Source organism: Rhincodon typus, chromosome 16 (genome assembly GCF_021869965.1).
Source record: "Rhincodon typus isolate 14 chromosome 16, sRhiTyp1.1, whole genome shotgun sequence".
Taxonomy (NCBI): Eukaryota; Metazoa; Chordata; class Chondrichthyes; order Orectolobiformes; family Rhincodontidae; genus Rhincodon; species Rhincodon typus.
The window spans coordinates 13280115-13300785 of record NC_063347.1 but is presented as its reverse complement, the minus strand read 5'-3'; the positions used below and the strand labels follow the sequence as shown (position 1 = coordinate 13300785).

Genomic DNA, 20671 nt, shown 5'->3' with positions numbered 1-20671 from the left:
CACAATAATCCACAGTGGACAACTGTTTGGGGAATTCTCATCCACATCGGCATTGACCAGATTAAACCAGTTCAGCGGACAGTGTAACCCAATTTGTTACTGGCACACACATACACACAATCTTAACATAGCCCTGACACTAAAAATACACTTTAAGGACAGTGTAAGGCGTTACAGTAATCTACAAGCTATGCCAGGATGAAGAACTGCGAGCATAGCTTCTCCAGATAATCTCAGAATGCCAAATCTCCCCAGTTCTCCAACTGGACTTTTGAATTTTGGGGCATATTTTGGAAGCCAGGTATCAAAGGGGCATCAAGTCAACTGGCTGTAAGAGAAAACCAGCGCAGGCAGAGAAGGGGAAAAAAAGTAAGCAACACACAAAGACTCGGTCTGTCAGCCACCAGTAGAGTGAAGTCCCTGGTTATATTTCAATCTAAAGGTAACTCTGAAGTGATAGCCTCAGTGGGAGTATGCATCTACCAGGCTCACGCCTGTGTCCATACAATTCGTATTTCTCCCCTTTCCACACGGTTCCCAGTTCCTTTCTGGTATCTAGCTGACCCAGACAGCCCGCCAGTGTCAATTTCACTCAGCGGTGACCTGCAAAGCGCTGAAATCTGGCGGGAGAACCACACACACACACACACAGAAAGGGAAACTTGACGCTTTAGGAATCTAGTCTCCCGTCCTATTAAAGTTCACAAAAACCGCTTGGATGGGCAAAGTGCCACTTCCCTTTAAACAGTAACCTAGACAGACCCCGGGGGTATATTTTGTAAAGGGGGTGGTGTCTTACCAGAGCTCTGTCTTGTGTGTGCGTGTGTCTGGTTGGTTGATATTTGTGAACACGTCCCTCTGTCTCCTTCAGTCTTTGCTGTTGTTCGCGGCCAGTCCGGCCTGTTGCTGTCGGATGTCAGGGGCGCTGTAAATGAATAAAGGTCTGAGTGCAGGAGCGTCACCCTCCTGTGGAAAGCAGGGAGTAGCCGGTGTGTGTGTCGGGAAGCTTTCTCACCAGCCAGCCGCTCTGTGTTGGGTCCGCCCATGCGTTCCCTCTCCAGCCCCCTTTTAGCCCACCTCCTGGCGTCACACAACCAAACAAGAACAATAACAGCATTCATTAACCGTTCAAATGTGATCACTGGACACGAGAGTCTTTATATACACGTCGAGAGTTCATAGACCAATGCATCAAGTCTTTGTATAAATATATAACTTCAGAGTTTATATATCAGATATTGTCCATCCTCGAATTTGTATATAGAGTCTATATAAACTCAAGATAAATACACAATCCTTTATATACTATCTATCTAGAGGTTACATATAGATTGAGCCTTTATGTAAGTATTATGAACTTATCTTGAGTTTGAATATTATATATATCTAGAGTCCATATATTTTCTCCAGTTTGCGAATATATCGAGTCTTCACGTAACTATAACGTATACATCTTAAAAGTAGAAAATAAGAACAGGGGTAGGCCATGCGGCCCTTTGAGCCTGCTCTGCCTTTCAATATGATCATGGCTAATCATCCACCTCAGTCCCCTGCTCCCGATTTCTCCCCAAACCCTAAGATCCACTTATCCCTAAGAATTATCTCTAACTCCTTCTTCAAAACATTCAATGTTTTCACCTCAGCACCTTTCTGTAGCAGTTTATTACTCACATCAAGCATCAACCTACATGAACAAATACAGAAATTGCTGGAAATCTCAGCAGGTCTGGCAGCATCTGTGGAGAGAACTCAGAGTTAACGTTTCAAGTCTGGTGATCCTTCCTCAGAATGATCCTTCCTCAATGTACATAATATCTGGAATTTATATCTATATGTAAACAGCATGTTAAGAGTTAATAAAAACCTAAAGAACTGTGGATGCTGTAAATCAGGAACAAAAACAAAGCTGCTGGAAAAGCTTCGCAGGTCTGGCAGAATCTGTGAAGAAAACTCAGAGTTAATGTTTCGGGTCCAGTGACCCATCCTCAGAGTATAGTATGCATATCAAGAATCTAAATATTGTGCATTGCTCAAGAGTTTCATTTTACAAATATTAATACAGTCTTTATGTGTATGTAGATATATGTCCTCCCTCTACTTTGTCATTACTATATTTCATAAGCTGGTTAAATGATTCAGATAAATAATTTTCTTTTCCAATTATTTCTACAAAAATAACCTTATTTCTGTATGTTTTGAGTCAAGGAATCAGTTTCGCAAATAGCTGTAAAAATGTTCTCTAGCCGAGTGTCCTGCCAGGCATGGTATACAGATGATGAACATCTGGCACAGTGTGAACTTTAACAGCACAAGTTTGAAAAAAAAACACTAATTAAAAAGGTACAAATATAATCCAGGAGGCTGATTTTTATTCAGGAAGCAATCTCAGTATCAGTACTGCTGAGTGAAAACTGGGATTAAACGAGATTGAGACCTTCATGTTGCATTGCTTCTCCATCTGTTAGACCAGAATGTACCCAGTCACTCAGACAACAGATTCTTTTTTCAATTTGATCTGGCGGTTTTAGAAAGACAGTGAACTCTGAATAGTTCGGATGTGTGATTTAGGAAAGCGACATTCAATCAGTGCTTCAGATTTTTTTTCTGTAAGCTATAGGTCTCACCATGTGATGCATCACTGATCTTTGTAAAGTCTGCTTGTGATATTTAAGTCATTTTGATTTTACCATTTTGCATGCTTTAATAATTTGAAAACATTTTTGAAAATACACATCAAAGTGGAAGATTAGTGGTAAATAATGAATGATATATTTAAATTAAGGGATGTAGATCATAGAGCAGAGTGGAAATTCAATGCTAAAATGTTAATGATTGAATGACTTGAATTCCACTTTATGAGTTTCTTTACTTTTTCGTGGGATATGAGTGTCATTGACTCGATCAGCATTGGTTGCCCTGCAGTGATTACTCTGAGCACCAAAATGGCCAGTGGGCCTGTACGGAAGGGACCAGTGTCATCAGCTGGCTGCAACAGGCTTCAGTATGCATCCAGACAGGCGCTGCTGATAACACTGTATTCCATGTGCAGTCACCATAAGACCATAAGAAGTAGAAACATTCAGCTTCTCAAGTCTGCTCTGCCATTCAATAGAACCATGGTTGATCCAACATTCCTCATTTCCACTTTCTTGCATTTTTCCCATAACCCTTAATTCCCCTACTGATTAAGAATCTATCTATCTCAGCCTTAAATATACACAAGGACTCTGACCCCATAGCTCTCTAGGGAAGGAGTTTCAAAGACTCTCAACACTCCAAGAGAATAAATTCCTCCTGATCTCATTCTTAGATTGGCACCCCTTTATTCTGAGACTGTACCCTTTGGTCCCGTACTCTCCCATGAACATAAGAACTAGGAGCAGGAGTAGGCCGTCCGGCCCTACGAGCCTGCTCCGCCATTCAATAAGATCATGGCTGATCTTTTTGTGGACTCAGATCCACTTACCCGCGTTCTCACCGTATCCCTTAATTCCTTTATTGTTCAAAAAAAATCTACCTTATCTTTAAACACGTTTACTGAAGTAGCGTCAACTACTTCACTGGGCAAGGAATTCCATGGATTAACAACCCTCTGGGTGAAGAATTTCCTTCTCAATTCAGTGCTAAATCTGCTCCCTCTAATCTTGAGGCTATGCCCTCTTGTCCTAGCTTCACCTGCCAGTGGAAACATCCTCCCTACTTCTATCTTATCTATTCCCTTCATAATTTTATATGTTTCTATAAGATCCCCCCTCAATCTTCTGAATTCCAATGAATATAATCCCAATCTACTCAGTCTCTCCTCATAAGCCAACCCCCTCAACTCCGGAATCAACCTAGTGAACCTCTTTTGCACCCCCTCCAGTGCCAGTACATCCTTTCTCAAGTAAGGAGACCAAAACTGCACACAGTACTCCAGGTGTGGCCTCACCAGCACCTTGTACAGCTGCAACATAATCTCTCTGCTTTTAATCTCAATCCCTTTAGCAATGAAGGACAAAATTCCATTTGCCTTCCTAATTACTTGTTGTACTTGCAGACCTACCTTCTGTGATTCATGCACAAGGACACTCAGGTCCCTCTGCATAGCAGCATGCTGCAACTTTTTACCATTCAAGTAATAATCCTTTTTACTATTACTATTACTCCTACCAAATGAGGAGAAACATCCTTAAGACTCCAATATATTTCAATGAGATCACTTTGAATTCTTCTCAACTCCAATGAGTAGACTCCCAACCTGTTTAGCCTTTGTTCATAAGACAGTCCCTCCGTTCCAGGGATCATCCAAGTGAACCTTCCCTAAACTGCCTCCAATGAAATGATGTCTTTCCTGAAATAAGGGGACCAAACTGCTCACAGTACTCCAGGTGTTGTCTTACCAGCAAATCATATAGTTGCAGTGAGAGTTACCTACTCTTATACTCCAGGCCCTTTGAAGTAAGGCTAACATTCCATGTGCCTTCCTGTTTACCTGCTGCATCTGTGTTCTAGCTTTCTGCATTTTGTGCACAGTTACCCCCAAGTCCCTTCGTGTTGCAGCTTTCTGAACATTTTTTCATGTAAATAATACTCTTCTTTTGTCCTCCTTTCCAAAATGAACAAATTCACATTTGCTCACATTATACTCCATTTGCCAACTTTTTGCCCACTTACTTACCCAATCAATCTCTCTGTAAACTGTTTGTGTCCTCACAAGTTGCCTTTCTACCTGTTTTAGCATCATCTGCAATTTGGCTACAGAACATTGGCTTCCTTCTTTCAAATCATTAATATATATTGTAAACAGTTGCAATTCTAGTACTGGTCCCTGTGGAACCCTACTGTTTACAAATTGCCAACCTGAGAAAGAACCCCTTATCCCCACCCGCTTTTTCCTGACCATGAGCCAATTCTCTATCCATGCCAAAATACTACCTCCAACATTGTAGGCTCTTATCTTATGACTTAACCTTCTGTGAAGTACCTGTTGAATGCCTAATGGAAGTCCAAATACGATACATCTATTGGCCCCCCTCTATCCATTCTGATTGAAACTTCCTCAAAAAATCCAAATAAATTCATCAGATACAATTTCGCTTTCATGAAGCTGTGCTGACTATATTCAATTAGATTATGATATGCCAATGTGTTCCTATTACTTCCTTAATAACTGATGCCAACATTTTCCAACAATAGATGTTAGGCTAATCATCTACAGTTATCTGCTTTTTGCCTCCCTCTCCTTTTGAGTAAGGGTGTCACATTGGCATTTCACCAATCGCCCAGTATTAATCCAGAATCCAAGGATTCTGGAAAATTACAACCAATGCATCCACCATCTCTGTAACCACTTCTTTTAGGATCCTAGGATGCAAGCCATCAGGTCCAGGGAACTTATCTGCCCTTAATCCCATTAGTTTGTCCAATGCTACTTCTCTAGTAATGTGATGGTACTTAATTCCTCCCTGTGTTCTTTTGCAGTAATGGGACTTTCGAAATATCTTCCACCATAAAGACTGTTGCAAAATATTTGTTTAACTCCTCTGCCATTTCCTTGTTTCCACCACTATTTCGTCAGATTCATTATCTAAGGGGCCCATAAACACTTTAACCTCTCTCTTTTTATATGTTTAAAGAAGCTCTTATTGTCAGGTTTTATAGTTTTCCCTCATAGTTTATGTTTTCTCTATTATCTTTTTAGCCCTCTTTCACTGGATTCTGAACTATCGCAGCCTTAAGGGCTATAACTGACTTTTGCCTCGTTATATGCTTCTTCTTTCAACTTTATAATCTCCTTAATTTCCTTGGTTAGCCATGATTGGTTTCTCCCTCTATTAGAATCTCTCCTCTGTATTGAGATATATTTTCGCTGAGAGTCATGAATTACCTCCCTAAATGCCTGCCATTGCTTGCTTACTATCATTCCTGCTAATCTGTCTGCCCAGCACATTTTAGCTAACTCTATTCTCATTTCATTGTAATTCCCTTTATTTAAGTTAAACACAGTCGTTTCCAACACATGTTTCTCACTCTTTTGAACTGAATATTAAAGTCTACCGTGTTATGATCACTACTTCCCAGGGGATCTTTTACTCTGAGATCATTTACTAAACATGCCTCATTCCCAATTACCAGATCCAGGATAGCCTGTTCCAACTGATATGATCCAATCAAAATGAAGATTATAGTCATCCATAATTATTGCTCTGTTCTTGTTACATACTCCTATCATTTGTTGATCTGTACCCTTTCTTACAGTATGGCTACTGTTTGGGGACATGTCACTGTCACCTTGTTCACAGACTGCCCCCACCTTTATTTAAAGTTAATTAATATTTAAAAGAATCCTCCTTGCTGCCTGGGCCAATTAATCTCACAGTCTTTCCTAGCTCCTTGTGCCAATTCAGTTTGGGGCAGGGGCAAGGGCAGCAATGCCAGTTGGTCCCTTGTGCCATTAATTTTGTCCCTGGCATCATCATTTTTCTGCCAGGTGGCTCTTGTGTCTCTGTCGCTGGACAGCAATACTGTGTCAGTCAATGTCACTGCACAACAACACTCATTGCTGCACCTGATGCCATTCACGGGAAAAAACATAGCCTTGTTGCCCATCCCTTAAACTGACTGGAAAGGGCAGTTAAGATTCAAGAACATTGCTATGGGTCTACAATCACACATGGGCCAGACCAAGTAAGAGTGGCAGATTTCCTTCCCTAAGGGGACCAGATGAGTTCTCATGGCAACCAATGGTAGTTTCATGGTCACATTGTCTGTTGACGCATCACCCTGAGCTGTTTACTTGGCAGCTTTTGTCGGCCATTGTTTACCTTTGCCCAACACTCTCAGGGACAGAACAAAAAGGCAATTCTACCACAGCCGAGAGAGGAATTGAACCCATGCTGCTGCCTTTAATCACAACTAACCATCAAGCCAAGTGAGCTAACTGGTCCCTCTCAGAGCTTGAATTAAGGATGGAATATACAATGTTTGTTAACATACGGTATGTTTTATTCACTCATGGGATGTGAATTGCTGGTAATGCCTGCTTTTATTGCCCAACCCCAAATGCCCTGAAATGGTGGCGAACCATTTTCTTGAACATGGCTGTTCAGCTGAGGAAATGACAGGGCTGTTAGATAGGCAGTTCGAGGATTTTGATCTCGGGGTAATAATTGTTTTGTGGGCACTTATTTTTACATAAAGATCCTATGAATGTTGTTGTAGTATCGAACCTAACTTCAATGTTCATTGGCAGTGTTACCCTGCCCACTGTAGAGTGGAAATAGTGAAGAGATTCTCCTTAATTGTACTTTGAAACATAAGCATAACTTTAATTCATTGAGGTAATCAGAAGAATCGTACTGAATGAAAGGATAAATTTTCTAGTTAGACTATGTGGAAGTTATTCACAATAAATACCAATGATATTTATATGATCCCAACAAACAATGAAGATTAATGTAAAGAGGTGCATGTGTGGAATGAGCTGCCAGAGGAAGTATTGGAGGCTGGTACAATTACAACATTTACAAGGCAGAACTAGATTAATTTATCTGGTCGGCATGGACATGTTGGACCGAAGGGTCTATTTCCATGCTGTATAGCTCTATGACTCTATAATCTTGTTTGTGATGGAAAGTTTTGGAGTGTCGTAGCATCTTGTTTGGTTACCACGTTGGAATATATTCTACAAAGGATGAATTACGTAAACACTCAATTTGGTGACGCTGCACACTTTTACCTTCAGTGCTCAGTAAGTTCTGAAAATCAATCTTTGCACTTTGGAAATGAAAGCTGTTTCTGAGCATTTTGAAAACAGATTAGATTTGTATGATATCTTCGAATCTTTGCTACGTTGAAATACAATGATCATATTCTATTGCAGACAAGTAACAATAGGGTTAGTTGACTGTATTTACAAGAGTTGGGTTTGTATCATTTACAATTTTATTAGGGGGATATCGATTTGCTTTCAAATTTTTAATGAAAATATACATTGGCTATAGTTGTTGCTGTTGAAGAGTTTATTTGTGATGGGGATAAAAAACAGCTCCAGGTCTTCTGGAGTGTAGTCAATTTTGTTTCGGAAGTCTGTGAGAGGATTGTTAATTTGTTGATTAAAAGACTGAGGTAATATCCAGCATGGATGTTTTGTTTTGCTGTCTTTCATTATGAACTTTGCCACTACCCTGGTGTTTCACGTTTTCAGGAGACCTGAGTTCTTCTTCCCAAGGAATATTGAATTGTTTTGATTGACTGATGTTGGGTGTTGCTATGGTGCTATGAATGTGAAAAGTGCTACAGTGCTTTGTTGGTAATCGGCATGAAGGAAGACAGTTGAATTTATGCCATCATTGTGTATGGATGTCGATGTGTCACATGCCCTGTCATACGATTTCAGGAGTACAAATTGTACAAAGTTTAATAAATAAACTGTCAAAATTCAACCTGCAAGCACAGAGAAAATATAATCAGATAGAAAAAACATAGATTCAACTTATTGTCTGTATGGTACACCATACTTAACACAAAAGCACCATCAGCAACTTGCCAGTAACAGTCTCATATGTAAAACTTGATGATCACACATTGAGTTTCTTAAGACAAATGGTTGGGTCTGTCTTGTTTTTGACTGTTTTTTTGTTCAGTCTCTAAATTTTTTTTCTATTGCGCTTGCTGTTCTTTGAATTCCACTCTTTTTCTCTCTATGTGGATTTTTCTTACTGCACTGTTTGCACTTTTCTGATTGTTTCTCACTTTTCCGCTATTGTTTTATTGATAAGTCTCTTCTTCCTGTAGCATCCTCTTCTGTATGTCTCCCAATTTGGCTGTCACACATGCTGTTAAACTGCCATCACCAATTTAAATGCCTTCCCATTTGTTGAAGCCTATGATTCATACCGAGCCAGGCCGTGCGACAGCCTCTGACAGAAGAACTGGAGTATTTGGCTGACGGCTGAGGTTAGGACCTGAAAGAGAGCAAGTCAAAACATTAGGTGTTAGGGGATCAGGAAGCAGTGGCCTTGTCCACATCATAGTTTGAGATTACTTTGATTTCTGATTCATTGCTTACCTTCTAATAAAATACAACATTTAGGAAAATAAGTGAATTGGTTTTAGTCAAAGAAACAAGTATCATTCTTTACGGTCTGTTGATAGTCACTGAGAATGGAAATGTCTGAGTTTGATGTTAACAATTTGGCAAATTTGCTTTGAGCACAGCTGACTAGGAAGCATCTAGATCATATTTTCTTGAATGTAGCCTCTATGCCGTTGAGTCATTCCAATAAAAAAAATCCAGTATCTCAAGTCTCTCACCATAACTGCATTTTCCCATTCAAGCTATTACCCAGGTACACTATCTGTCTATGTGTTTAAATCTGTACCAAAATGTCCAAAACAGAATGGTACTGCAGCTGTGGTCTAACCCATGCCTTTTCCCTATACTAATAATTACTGTGTTTTTTCTCATAGCTTTACCTAGCTGCATTCAAGCTTTCAAACATTAATGCTTTGGACTTAAGGATCCTTCTCTCATTCGTGTTCATCAACACTTTTTTTTACATGGAAACATAAAAAATAGAAACAGGAGTTGGCCATTCACCCCTTCAAGTCATGGAAACATAAAAATTAGAAACAGGAGTTGGCCATTCAGCCCTTCAGGTCTGCTCTGTCATTCAATATAATCATGATTAATCATCCAATTCAGTATCCTGTTCCTGTTTTCTCCCTTTGATATCTTTAGCCCTACGAACTATCTGTATCCTTTGTGAAAGCAGTCAAAGTTTTGGCATTGAATTTCACAGATTCACCATGGATAAAAAGATTTCTCCTCAGTGCTAAATAGCCTACCCAATATCCATAGGCTGCGACCCAAGGTTTTGAACTCCCAGTCGTAGAGTCATGGAGTTGTACAGCATGGAAACGGACCCTTTGGTCCAACTCATCCATGCTGACCAGATATCCTAAACTGATCTAGGTCCATTTACCAGCATTTGGCCCATATCCCTCTAAACTCTTCCTATTCATTTGCCCATCCAGTTGCTCCTCAGGTCCCTTTTAAATCTTACCCCTCCCACCTTAAACCTATGCCATCTAGTTTTAGACTCACTAGGAAAAAGACTTTGACTACTCACCCGATCCATGCCCCTCATGATTTTATAAACCTCTATAACGTCACCCCTCAGCATCTGACAATCCAAGAAAATAGCCCCAGCCTAATCAGCCTCCCCCTATAATACAAACCCTCTAATCCTGGAAACATTCTAGTAAATCTTTTCTGAACCCTTTCAAGTTTACCAGCATCTTTCTTGTAGCATCCTTTCTGTACCTACCCTGTTTTGTTCTGGTAGAATTTTATAGGTTTCGATGAGATTCCCCCTCACTCTTCTAAACTTCAGTGAATATAGCCGTAACTGATGCAATCTCTCTTCATTCATCAGTCCTGACATGCAAGGGATTAGTCTTATACAAACCAGGCAAACTTGGCCTCCTAAATAACTGTTCTAATTTTAAGTGTTAGTTGAATGACTAAATGTAAACTGGCCACTGTAACAGCCACACAGGAATCTCAATCACAGCTTCACAATCTGAAAAGATAGCCTGACTATCAACTTAAACACTGAGAAGATGTCAAGGTAGAAGGAGTTGGCAGAGAGACACTGAGAGGCAGTTTGAGTAAGTTCTGAGGGCAGTTCCAGAGACATTGAATCAACAGTTCACTCTGGGTTCGAACGTAAAATAATATTAAAAGGAAAAGACAAGCAACAAAAATAGCCTGAACCATAAGTAACTTCAATTTTCAACTCATAGCTGCAAGTCATGGAGCTCCACAGAAGGCTCAGCAAGTTACCTTGGGCTGAATCTTACCATTTTCGTCAAGTTTTATAGAAAGTTTCTCTCTGCAAAGCCTAATGTGTTTTCTCACACGATCATCCCAAGATTGCCTCATTAACTATCTACCATGCTGTCCTTCTTATCCAGTGCTAGTCAATTCTTCCACTCTCCTTAGCCATGAGTACTTGCCATTGCTGGGACTTCCTGGAATATACATCAGCACCATATTTAAAAAGCCATCCGGAGCCAGTCAAGCACTGGCAGACCAGAACTACTCTGAACGATTGTAGATATTTTCCCTGTCAAAGCTGAGATGGGAATTTGGTGGCCTGCACTGGGGACAGGACCTGGACATTCTGCTAGTCAATGACCTTCTCCACTCCACTATGGTAAGTTCTACCATTTGCTACCTCACCCTCACTCTATTTCTGTTACTGCATCCAAATCCCACCAAGGCTCACAGTCAATCATTCTCAATATTGCATGGAAAATCTTCCCTCACTCACTCTTGCCACCTCAAACTCAATTCATGCCCAAACCTGCATGGCCTCTGTACTGCCTGCTCCCTCACTAGAGTCATGTCACTATTGTTTCCCCCTCCTGTACCAGCACCAACAGCCGTGCCACCCATTTTCATCTCCCTCAATCCCTCCTTTTCTCTCAAGCCTCATTCTCTTGGAAAATGGCCCAGTACAGGGCCAAAAGAGCAAAGGTAGATGGTGGGGTGTCAGATAGTTGTCACTTTACATCCTATGGTAAGAAAATGTTGGCCTGACCTGGTGAAGATTGGGACCGGTCCTGTGGAGATGCTGAAATCTCCATATCCTGGCAACCAAGTTGTTGGCATTGTTGTGCTACTCTCTTTTTTACAAACCATCCACATGCCACAATGTCCACACCTTGATCGTGACATTTACTCTTTTGTCTCCTGCAGGCATTAGTCCACATTGCCCATCGTCAGGAGGCCAACCCGTTAGACATGCCCTTCTCTACCTCTGAGGAGAGGGCACAGATATCTCAGAGGAAGCACTAGCAATGCTGCCTCCTCCTGTGATGCTGATATTTTGCCTGACATATCTGTGCGACTGGCTGAAGAAGGAATGTCCCAGGTCGCTGGCACTCAGAGGGCTGCTGGAGACCAGGGCCCCTCTCAGCCCCAGGCAGGAGAGGACCTTATGGTGTTGACAATGAGGAACTTCCTTGGTGTTGACAAACAGACTCAAGAGCAGCAAGCAGGTTTGTCAGGGGCACTGGGCAATCTGACACAAAGGCTGCAGCAATGCAGCAATGCAGTTGGGACTCTGCTGTCTCAGGCATGCCAGCATCTGCCTGCCTCCATGGACAGGTTGGCAGCTGCCCTGGAGAGCCAGGTCCAGCATACCCAGTGTCTGATGGATATGCACAGGTATATACTCCATTGTTCTAGCCGCTGGTAGTCAGCACCAACAGGGGGATGGGAGATCTGGACCACACTCCAGGTGCCCATTCAGCACACCGAGACACAGTGGAGGAGGAACCATGTACAGACCCTCCCACACCTCCAGATTCTGTTATGAGGGCACTCCATCCCCACCGTACCTGCCACCCTCAGCCTGTGGGAGTTCAAGCCCAGGAGAGTGCATTTGCTTCTGTGTAGGATACACTCTGCATGTCTGGGCTGTCTAGACACAAATCACCTAGAGTTGTTTGACCAAACCTCCAAGGCCAATGGGCTCCACTGTAGGCAGGCTCCCTCCATGCCTGCTGCCCACTCTGGGACTGTACCTAGATGCAATCGGATGGAAAGAAAGAAGACAAACCTCTGAGGGGACATAGATGGCGTGGGTGAAATGTCACTGCAAAAATGGTATCACATTAGTATATATGTTTTCTTTTGACATCATGCGTGTGTGTGCGAGCTGGATGCAACTGTAAAATCGGAAATAGAGAACCCACCCATCTTTAGCACAACATGATATTCTGTGGTCCAAGGTGTGAAGTGGGCATGTTCCCCATATGCAGGCAATGGTTAAAATGCAGGTTGCTGCTACTTAGGCACTGGGCTTCAACTTTCCAGGTAGACAAACATTGCTATTGCATCACACACCTCAGTGGGATTTGGTTGTTATCTTGCATGGTATGGTCAGGAGTTCTTGGGGCAAGAACTTGGACTGCAGAGAGAAGCTGCTGATTGCGTACAGTTCACAAAGCATGTACTGCTCGAAGGTGTATTTCAGCTTCAGTGCTGGGATATCTGTGTAATGGTGTTGCTGTTTGAAGGGTCTCACATTGCTTGAAGTCCCCTCCTTTGCAGAACATAGCACTGCAGGTCTAGTTGCAAACATTTTCATCTCCAGTGCGCACTTGATACTTACTGCAACAACAGTCACTCCTTGAACAGTGAGTCTCAGGCTCTGTCTGTCTGACGTGGTAAACCTTCAAATCTCCACATCTCCTTCCTGGTAGCCCTCTGTGTCATCCTTATGGGTTTTGAACTTCAACAACATGACCATCTCTTGACAGATGACTGCTGACCGTGCGACAAGTTGTCTGGCTTTGTTCCTGCATAAAACTGCAAGAGATGACAGATGTACTGTGAGTCTTTAAAGTGTGGCTGAGGGAGCAAAGTGCTAAAAAGGCAAGGCAAGGCAGGGATGCTGTAAAATTCTAGGTAGGCCTTAAGACAGTGAGCACTAAGACAGCAAGTGAGCAGCCCTGGGATACAGCCTGGTTTAATTTGTGAGCTGGGTGCCCGTCCCTTTGTGCAAAGTGTCCCTGCAGCATCATTCCAATGATAGTTGCTTATGTACCCCAAAATGCAGCATTGAAGTGCAGAAATGTACAATAGGCAGATCAGGTGGATGTGGTATGAGGGTGCAGAGAGGCTCATATGTGTCAGATAGCTGCACTCCTGAACGTGAAGTGGGTCACTGCTCATAGAGACATTGGTGACAAGTGCCCAAGATGGGATTCTGAAGGGACAAGTGGAATTCTGGAGTCTCCAGGTACACACTCTGACTTTCATGTCAGGAATTCTCAATGTATAGCTTCCATATGGTGGCTGAGAGAATGGAAAACTGTATATTAATGAGGAAAGATTAAAATAGTGAGGGTAATAATGAGTGATAACCCTTGTTAAGAGGTGTCTTGCGTCTCATTAATGAGAATCTCATCTTGGTGACCAGAATTTAGTCGGAAAATGTTGCTCCTCTCAATGAAAAAAGCCTTACTTGACTTGTCACAAATTGTCCCACATTTCCTGCCAGAGTCCATGTTGGTAGGGGCTTGGGAAGAATCTGCCCGTAGTGATTGACTTATTCATTCCACCAAGTGGGGACTGAGGTTCATCCTTAGTCTTGGCTAAATCAAGCGATCGCACCTAAAGCAGTGACAGGGAATCTGCGATTGATGAAAACACAGTGGGCTAAAGGAGGAGAAAGAAATCACCCAGGATTAATTGATTGATTTATTGTCATGTGTACCAAAATGCAGTAAAAAGCTTTGTTTACGAGCAATACAGGCAGATCACAGCAAGTAAAGGATGTACAGATCAAAAAGACTTAGAGGCATACAGTTTACATTGCAGGATACATTATTTAAGGCTAGAGTCCATTCACAGTCTGATAACGGCCAGAAAGAAGCTGTTCCTGAACTGGAAGTGGTTGTAGGAGGTCATTGCCAGGGTGTGATGGGTAATTGTTATCAGTGACACTTGATAGAAACTTTTTTTTATAGAAAAGGGATAAAAACAAGATCAGCTTGGTTGTGATTTGCTGGGGTTTTTTGTAGCTGTTACCTTATGAATTTATATTTTCCTCTTACTTCAGAAAGGACATACTTGCTTTGGAGCAGTTCAGTGGAGGCCAACTCAACTAGCTCCTAGCATGAAGGGACTATCTTATGAAGAAAGGCTGAACAGGTTTGGATTGTATCCTTTTGGAGTTTAAAAAAATGAGAGGTGATCTCGTTGAAACATTTAAGATTCTGTTCCACTTACTCCTCCTCCTTCTCTCACTAAAGTGAAGTGATGGAAGGTGTTATTAAGCACCTGCTCAGCAATAATTTGCTCAGTGACGCTCAGTTTGGGTTCCACCAGGGCGACTCAGCTCCTGACCTCATTACAGCCTTGGTTCAAACATGGACAAAAGAGCTGAATTCTGGAGGTGAGGTGAGAGTGAGAGCTCTTGATATTAAGGCTGCATTCGACCAGGTGTGGCATCAAGGTGCCCTAGCAAAACTGGAATCAATGGGTATCGGGGGCAAGCTCTCCATGGTTGGAGTCATACTTGACACGTAGGAGGATGAACGTGGTTGTTGGAGGTCAATCATCTCAGCTCCAGGACATTTCTGCAGAAGTTTCTCAGGGCAATGTCCTAGGCCCAACCATCTTCAGCTGCTTCATCAGTGACCTTCCCTGCATCATAAGGTCAGAAATGGAGATGTTCACCAATGATTGCACAATGTTCAGCAGCATTCGCAACTCCACAGATACTGAATCAGTCCATGTTCAAGTGCAACATGATCTGAACAATATCCAGGCTTGGGCTGACAAGTGGCAAATAACTTTCATGCCACACAAATGCCAGGCTATGACCATCACGAATCAGAGACAATCTAACCACCACCCCTTGGCATTCAATGGTGTTACCATCACTGAATCCCTCACTATCAACATCCTGGGGGTTACTATTGACCGGAACCTCAACTGGACAAACCATATAAACACAATGGCTACAACAGCAGGTCAGAAGCTAGGAAAACTGCAGCAAGTAACTCACCTTCTGACTCCTCAAAGCCTGTCCACCATCTACAAAACAGAAGTCAGGAGTGTGATAGAATACTCCCCACTTGCCTGGATGGGTGTAACCCCAACAATACTTAAGAAGCTTGACACCATCCAGGACAAAGCAGCCGCTTGATTGGCACTACACCCACAGGCATCCACTCCCTCCACCACCAATGCTCAGTAGCAGAAGTGTGTACTATCTACAAGATGCACTGCAGAAATTCACCAAAGATCCACAGACAGCACCTTCAAAACCCACAATCACTTCCATCTAGAAGGACAAGGGCAGCAGACATATGGGAACACCACCACCTTCAAGTTCCCCTCCAAGCCAATCACTATCCTGACTTGGAAATATATTGCCATTGTCTTAGGGTCAAAATCCTGGAATTCCCTCCCTAAGTGCATTGTGGGTCAACCCACAGCAGGTGGACTGCAGTAGTTCAAGGAGGCAGCTCGCTACCACCTTCTCAAGGGCAATTTGGGACCGGCAATAAATGTTGGCCATCCAGTGATGCCCACATCCCACAAATGAATATAAAATAAAGCTAGCATAAAAACCATAATTTTCCAGCTCCTTTCTTCTCCTGAAGAAGATTCATACCAGACTCAACACATTAACTGTATTTCTCTCTCCACAGATGCTGCCAGCCCTGTTGAGTTTTCTCAGTACTTTCTGGTTTTATTTCGGATCTCCAGCGTCCATTGTATTTGCTTTTATTTTAATAAGGGACACAATGGGTAAATCACACATTCCTGGAATAACCGTGTACATTTCCATTTTGTTATAAACGTTTCAAAAGACAATAAATATATCATTTAAAATAAATACTTCAGTCGTCACTGTCAATATTGTCAGAGAGTACATAGTGTCCTCTCAGGGTCATTTTTCTGAGGAAACATTGAAACACTGACGACAGTGCAGATAAACACTAGCGATATCTTTCTGATCTGGGGAATGAGGTAACTTAGGTTATAAAGTCCTAGTATATAATTAATATATATATATATATTTCAGTATAATATATTAATTTTAAGGTCAACAACAAAAAGGTGTATAAGAGCAGTGCATTTAGAACAGACAGACATGCAGAAATTCTTTTCAATGATTAGTTAAACTGAAGGCTTCAGGCAGTAATTAAAAGACATTACATAAAATTTTTGCAATCCCAGGACTGATATTACACCATGTCTTAATGGGTGGTCTTAGTGAAAATATTGCCATGTGACAATTGATCGATTGTTCTTCATGACTGCTTCAGGACATCATATTGACGTTGTACAGGACATTGGTGAGGCCACTTTTGGAGTACGGTGTTCACTTCTGGTTACCCTGCAATAGGAAGGATATTATTAAATTTGCTAGGGTTCAGAAAAGACTTACCAGGATGTTACAGAGACTGGAGGATTTGAGTTATAAGGAGAGCCTGGATAGGCTGGGATTTTATTCCCTGGAGCACAGGGAGGTGGGGTGTGGCCTTATAGAGGTTTATAAAATTATGAGGGGGACAGATAAGGTGAATATCCAAGGTCTTTTCCACAGGGTCGGGGAGTCCAAAACTAGAGGGCGTAGGTTTAAGGTGAGAGGGGAATGATTTAAAAGGGACATGAGGGGCAACTTTTTCACACAGAGGGTGGTGCTTATGTGGAACAAGCTGCCAGAGGAAGTGGTAGATGCACGTATAGTTATAGCATTTAAAAGACAGTTACATAAGTACACAAATGGGAAAGATTTAGCGGGATATAGGCCAAATGCAGGCAAGTGGGACTAGTTTAGTTTGGGAAACTTGGTCAGCATGGATGAGTTGGACTGAATGGTCTGTTTCTGTGCTGTATGACTCAATGACTCAATAATCAACAGAAAGTAGGTTGCTTTGCATGCTGAAGATCAATGTTAAGTTAATGGGTTACTATTGACTAGAAACTGAATTGGACTAACCAAGTAAATATGGTGAGATATAAAAGCAGGTCAGTGGCTGGTAATTCACCAGCAAATAACTCATGTCCTCTCCTGACTCCCCAAAGCCTGTCCACCATCTACAAGGTAGAAGTCAGGAACACGAAGGAATATTCCCTAATTTCTTGGATGAGTGCAGCTCCAACAACACTTAAGGAGCTTCACACCAACCAGGAAAACACAGCCTGCTTGATCAGCACCCATTCATCATTAAGCATCTACTCCCTTCAACACCAATGCACAGTTGCAGCTATGTGTACCATCTTCAAGATGTAATTCTCCAAGGTTATTCCAAACCTGCGAATTTCACCATTCAGAAGGTCAAGGGCAGTGGATACATGGGAACACCAGTCCCCTGCAATTTCCCCTCTAAGTCAAGCACCATCCTGACTTGAAACAATATCATTGTTCCTTCACTGTCACTGAGTCAAACTGCTGGAACTCCCTTCCAAACTGTGTTGGTGTATCTGTACCCCCATGGACTGCAAAAGTTCAAGAGGGCGGCTCACCATCATCTTCTCAAGTGCAATTAGATAAGGACAACAAATGCTGTCCTAACTAGCGACGGTCACATCCCATGAAAATAATTTTTCAAACATACGGCATTCAAAATGATACTTGGTACACTTTTAAGAATATAAAAAAGTCCACAGGTAAACAGGGCTGCCATACAATGTCTCATTAATGCTGTAACAAATCTACACAATACCAAACATTGCAAACACAATTACTTCAGCCAGGAGCCACATTTATATTTAAAACAACATATTAATGAATAAGATAACTTTTACATAATTTCAATTGCTTACATTTCTCTGCTGCCACTAATGCCCTGTAACACACAGAATCAAGTAAGACCTAGCAAGAACATTTCTTCTGTTCTCTATCTGTGCCAACAAGTTATCAACAAACAAGGAAAGAAAGTCTCAAAATTGATGCATTTTGCATCAGCTCAAATTTCATGGCAGTTTTTGTCTGGCAGTCTGCCAGCGCACCTGCAGAGAAAAAAGAAATAAGACATATCCAGTAAAAAGCAGATGAACTCTTGCAGTTAATTACCACTCTTTAGCCTCTCCTCAACCGTCAGTGAAGCTCTGAAAAAAATCTTCATCTGTGTCTTGAAACAACACTGTTCACCAATAATCTCTTCACTAATGTTCAGTCCAGAACCACTGGACTCTAGAACATATCATAGACCTCATCTAGAAATAAACTCAGGAGTAGCTTGGCAGAAGAGTTGACAAATCCTGGCAATGAAAATCATAGCAATGTTCAATTGATTGTGGCACCACGCAATAGCAAAACTGTGATCAATACGGCAATTCCAAAACCTTCCAGCAATTAAAGCCACATGTTGTATGTATATGGTAGCGTGAATATAATTAATACTCAAGAAAAAAATGCAACAAAGTTCAAGAAACCATTAATAAACTTGCTAAATAGGTGCACAATTGTCAATTAAATTTCAACATTTGTCAAGTGTGAGGTCATGAATTTTGATAGGAAGAATACAAGGTCGCGTACCTCTTAAGCTGGAAAAGTATAAATAGGGTGGAGGAGCAGCATTGCTCAGTGGGATACATATACAAATTACCAAAAGCAGTAATGCAGGTAATAAGGCAAAACAAACTGGGCTGCAATTAAACTTGTATTGAACATAGGTTCAATCACACTGGGAGGGTTGTGAACAAGTCAGGTCTTCATGTTATACAAAGGATGTAACATCACTGATAAAAGTTTAAAAAAGATTTGCAAGGATGATACCAGAGCAGACAATAATTCACCAATCAGGAAACGTTGGGATACTTTTCTAAGACTACAAGGTAACCATAGAGACCACAATAAGATTAAGGAAAATATGACAGTAGAAAATCCTCCTGCCTATGTTGAGCCCAAAACTAAGTCATAAATGTAAGATTGTCACAAATAAATCCAACGGGGAATTCAAGAGATCCTTTTTTACCCAAAGAGTAATAGAATGTGGTATGAGTTGCTACAAGGACTAGTTAAGGTAAGTAGCGCAGATATATTTAAAAGGGAGCTGGGTAAGTAAATGAGGGAGAAAGAAATAGGATGCACTGGCAAGGTAGATAAGTATTCACGAGAGGAGATTCATTTGTAGAAGAACACCAGCAAAGGCCAATTTGGCTGAAAGGACCTTTTTTGCGCTGTAAACTATATGCAAACAATTATGTAAAGTCATGGTAGTTGGAAACCAATCATTAGAGCCCCAGGCTATCACTGCAGTGGTCTACATGAAGGTAATATGGGCTCAATCACCTTTCCTACCTTCATCAATGATCTTCCCTCTACAATAAGATTAAAATGGGACTGCTTTCTGTGAATTCCAAGTATTCAGCTCAGCTTAATCTGGTTTTAGCATCTAAAAGTAAACAATCTTTAATATTATGAAAAATAAATGCTCCCTCCTGATCTCACATTCTAAATCATTCCTTACACTCTACAAAGCTGCAAGAATCCATAATATGCAACAGCAAGGTGTTAATTGAGTGACTCATAAAATATTAATAAGTTGGGACTATGTATATCAATTGCTAGGCAACTAATTATATCATGAGATTGAAATAACAGACAGGTATCTGATTTTCATGACAAATGTATTATAAATGAAGCTCGGGACTGGATCGTAAGGGGAAACAGAATGGGTGTGCATGAGATGCATGAGAATGTAAGGAAAATAAATTGTCAAGGGAAATCACAGATCAAACTCATCAGGTGTTTTAGTTCTAAAGGGCGTGAATTCGAACTCATGGAATATTTGTACGGGAATATTAGGTAATGTAACATTTTTTTATAAGATGTCAGAATTCATGATTCTTTTCAAACTTTAGCTTTAGTTAGACCACACCCAAAGTGCATTTCTGGGCACCAGACCTCAAGAAGGATATATTGACCTTGGAGGAGTGCAATTCAGATTTACTAGAGATACTTGGGGCAGACTTTCATACTTTAATGGTGGCACGAATTGTATTGTGAAATACTAAACTTGGTTGGCATCCTCCTATTCTCCTAAACCTACAAGATTTGTGTGTGGTCTTCTCACAAGTCTGGAAGGCTTTGGGTGCCATCTTCCAAGGTTGGGCTCCTCAATGTCAGAAGTCACACAACACCGT

General features: G+C 41.4%; 1 protein-coding gene and 1 long non-coding RNA gene across 2 annotated transcripts in view; both read right to left on the bottom strand.

Moving 5' to 3' along the window:
- Positions 1-1018, bottom strand: part of slc38a3b (solute carrier family 38 member 3b) — a 132753-nt gene extending 131735 nt beyond the window's left edge. Inside the window, exon 1 of the mRNA XM_020528267.2 lies at positions 800-1018. The gene's annotated coding sequence lies outside the window, so the exon portion shown is untranslated. The remainder of the gene's footprint in view (positions 1-799) is intronic.
- Positions 1019-8332: 7314 nt separating this feature from the next.
- LOC125485152 lies at positions 8333-18727 on the bottom strand. The gene is made up of 4 exons (XR_007263917.1): positions 18597-18727; positions 14025-14218; positions 13170-13366; positions 8333-8948 (listed from the first exon to the last, which is right to left on the bottom strand). It is a non-coding gene; the product is annotated as an uncharacterized LOC125485152 (long non-coding RNA).
- Positions 18728-20671: the final 1944 nt, after the last annotated feature.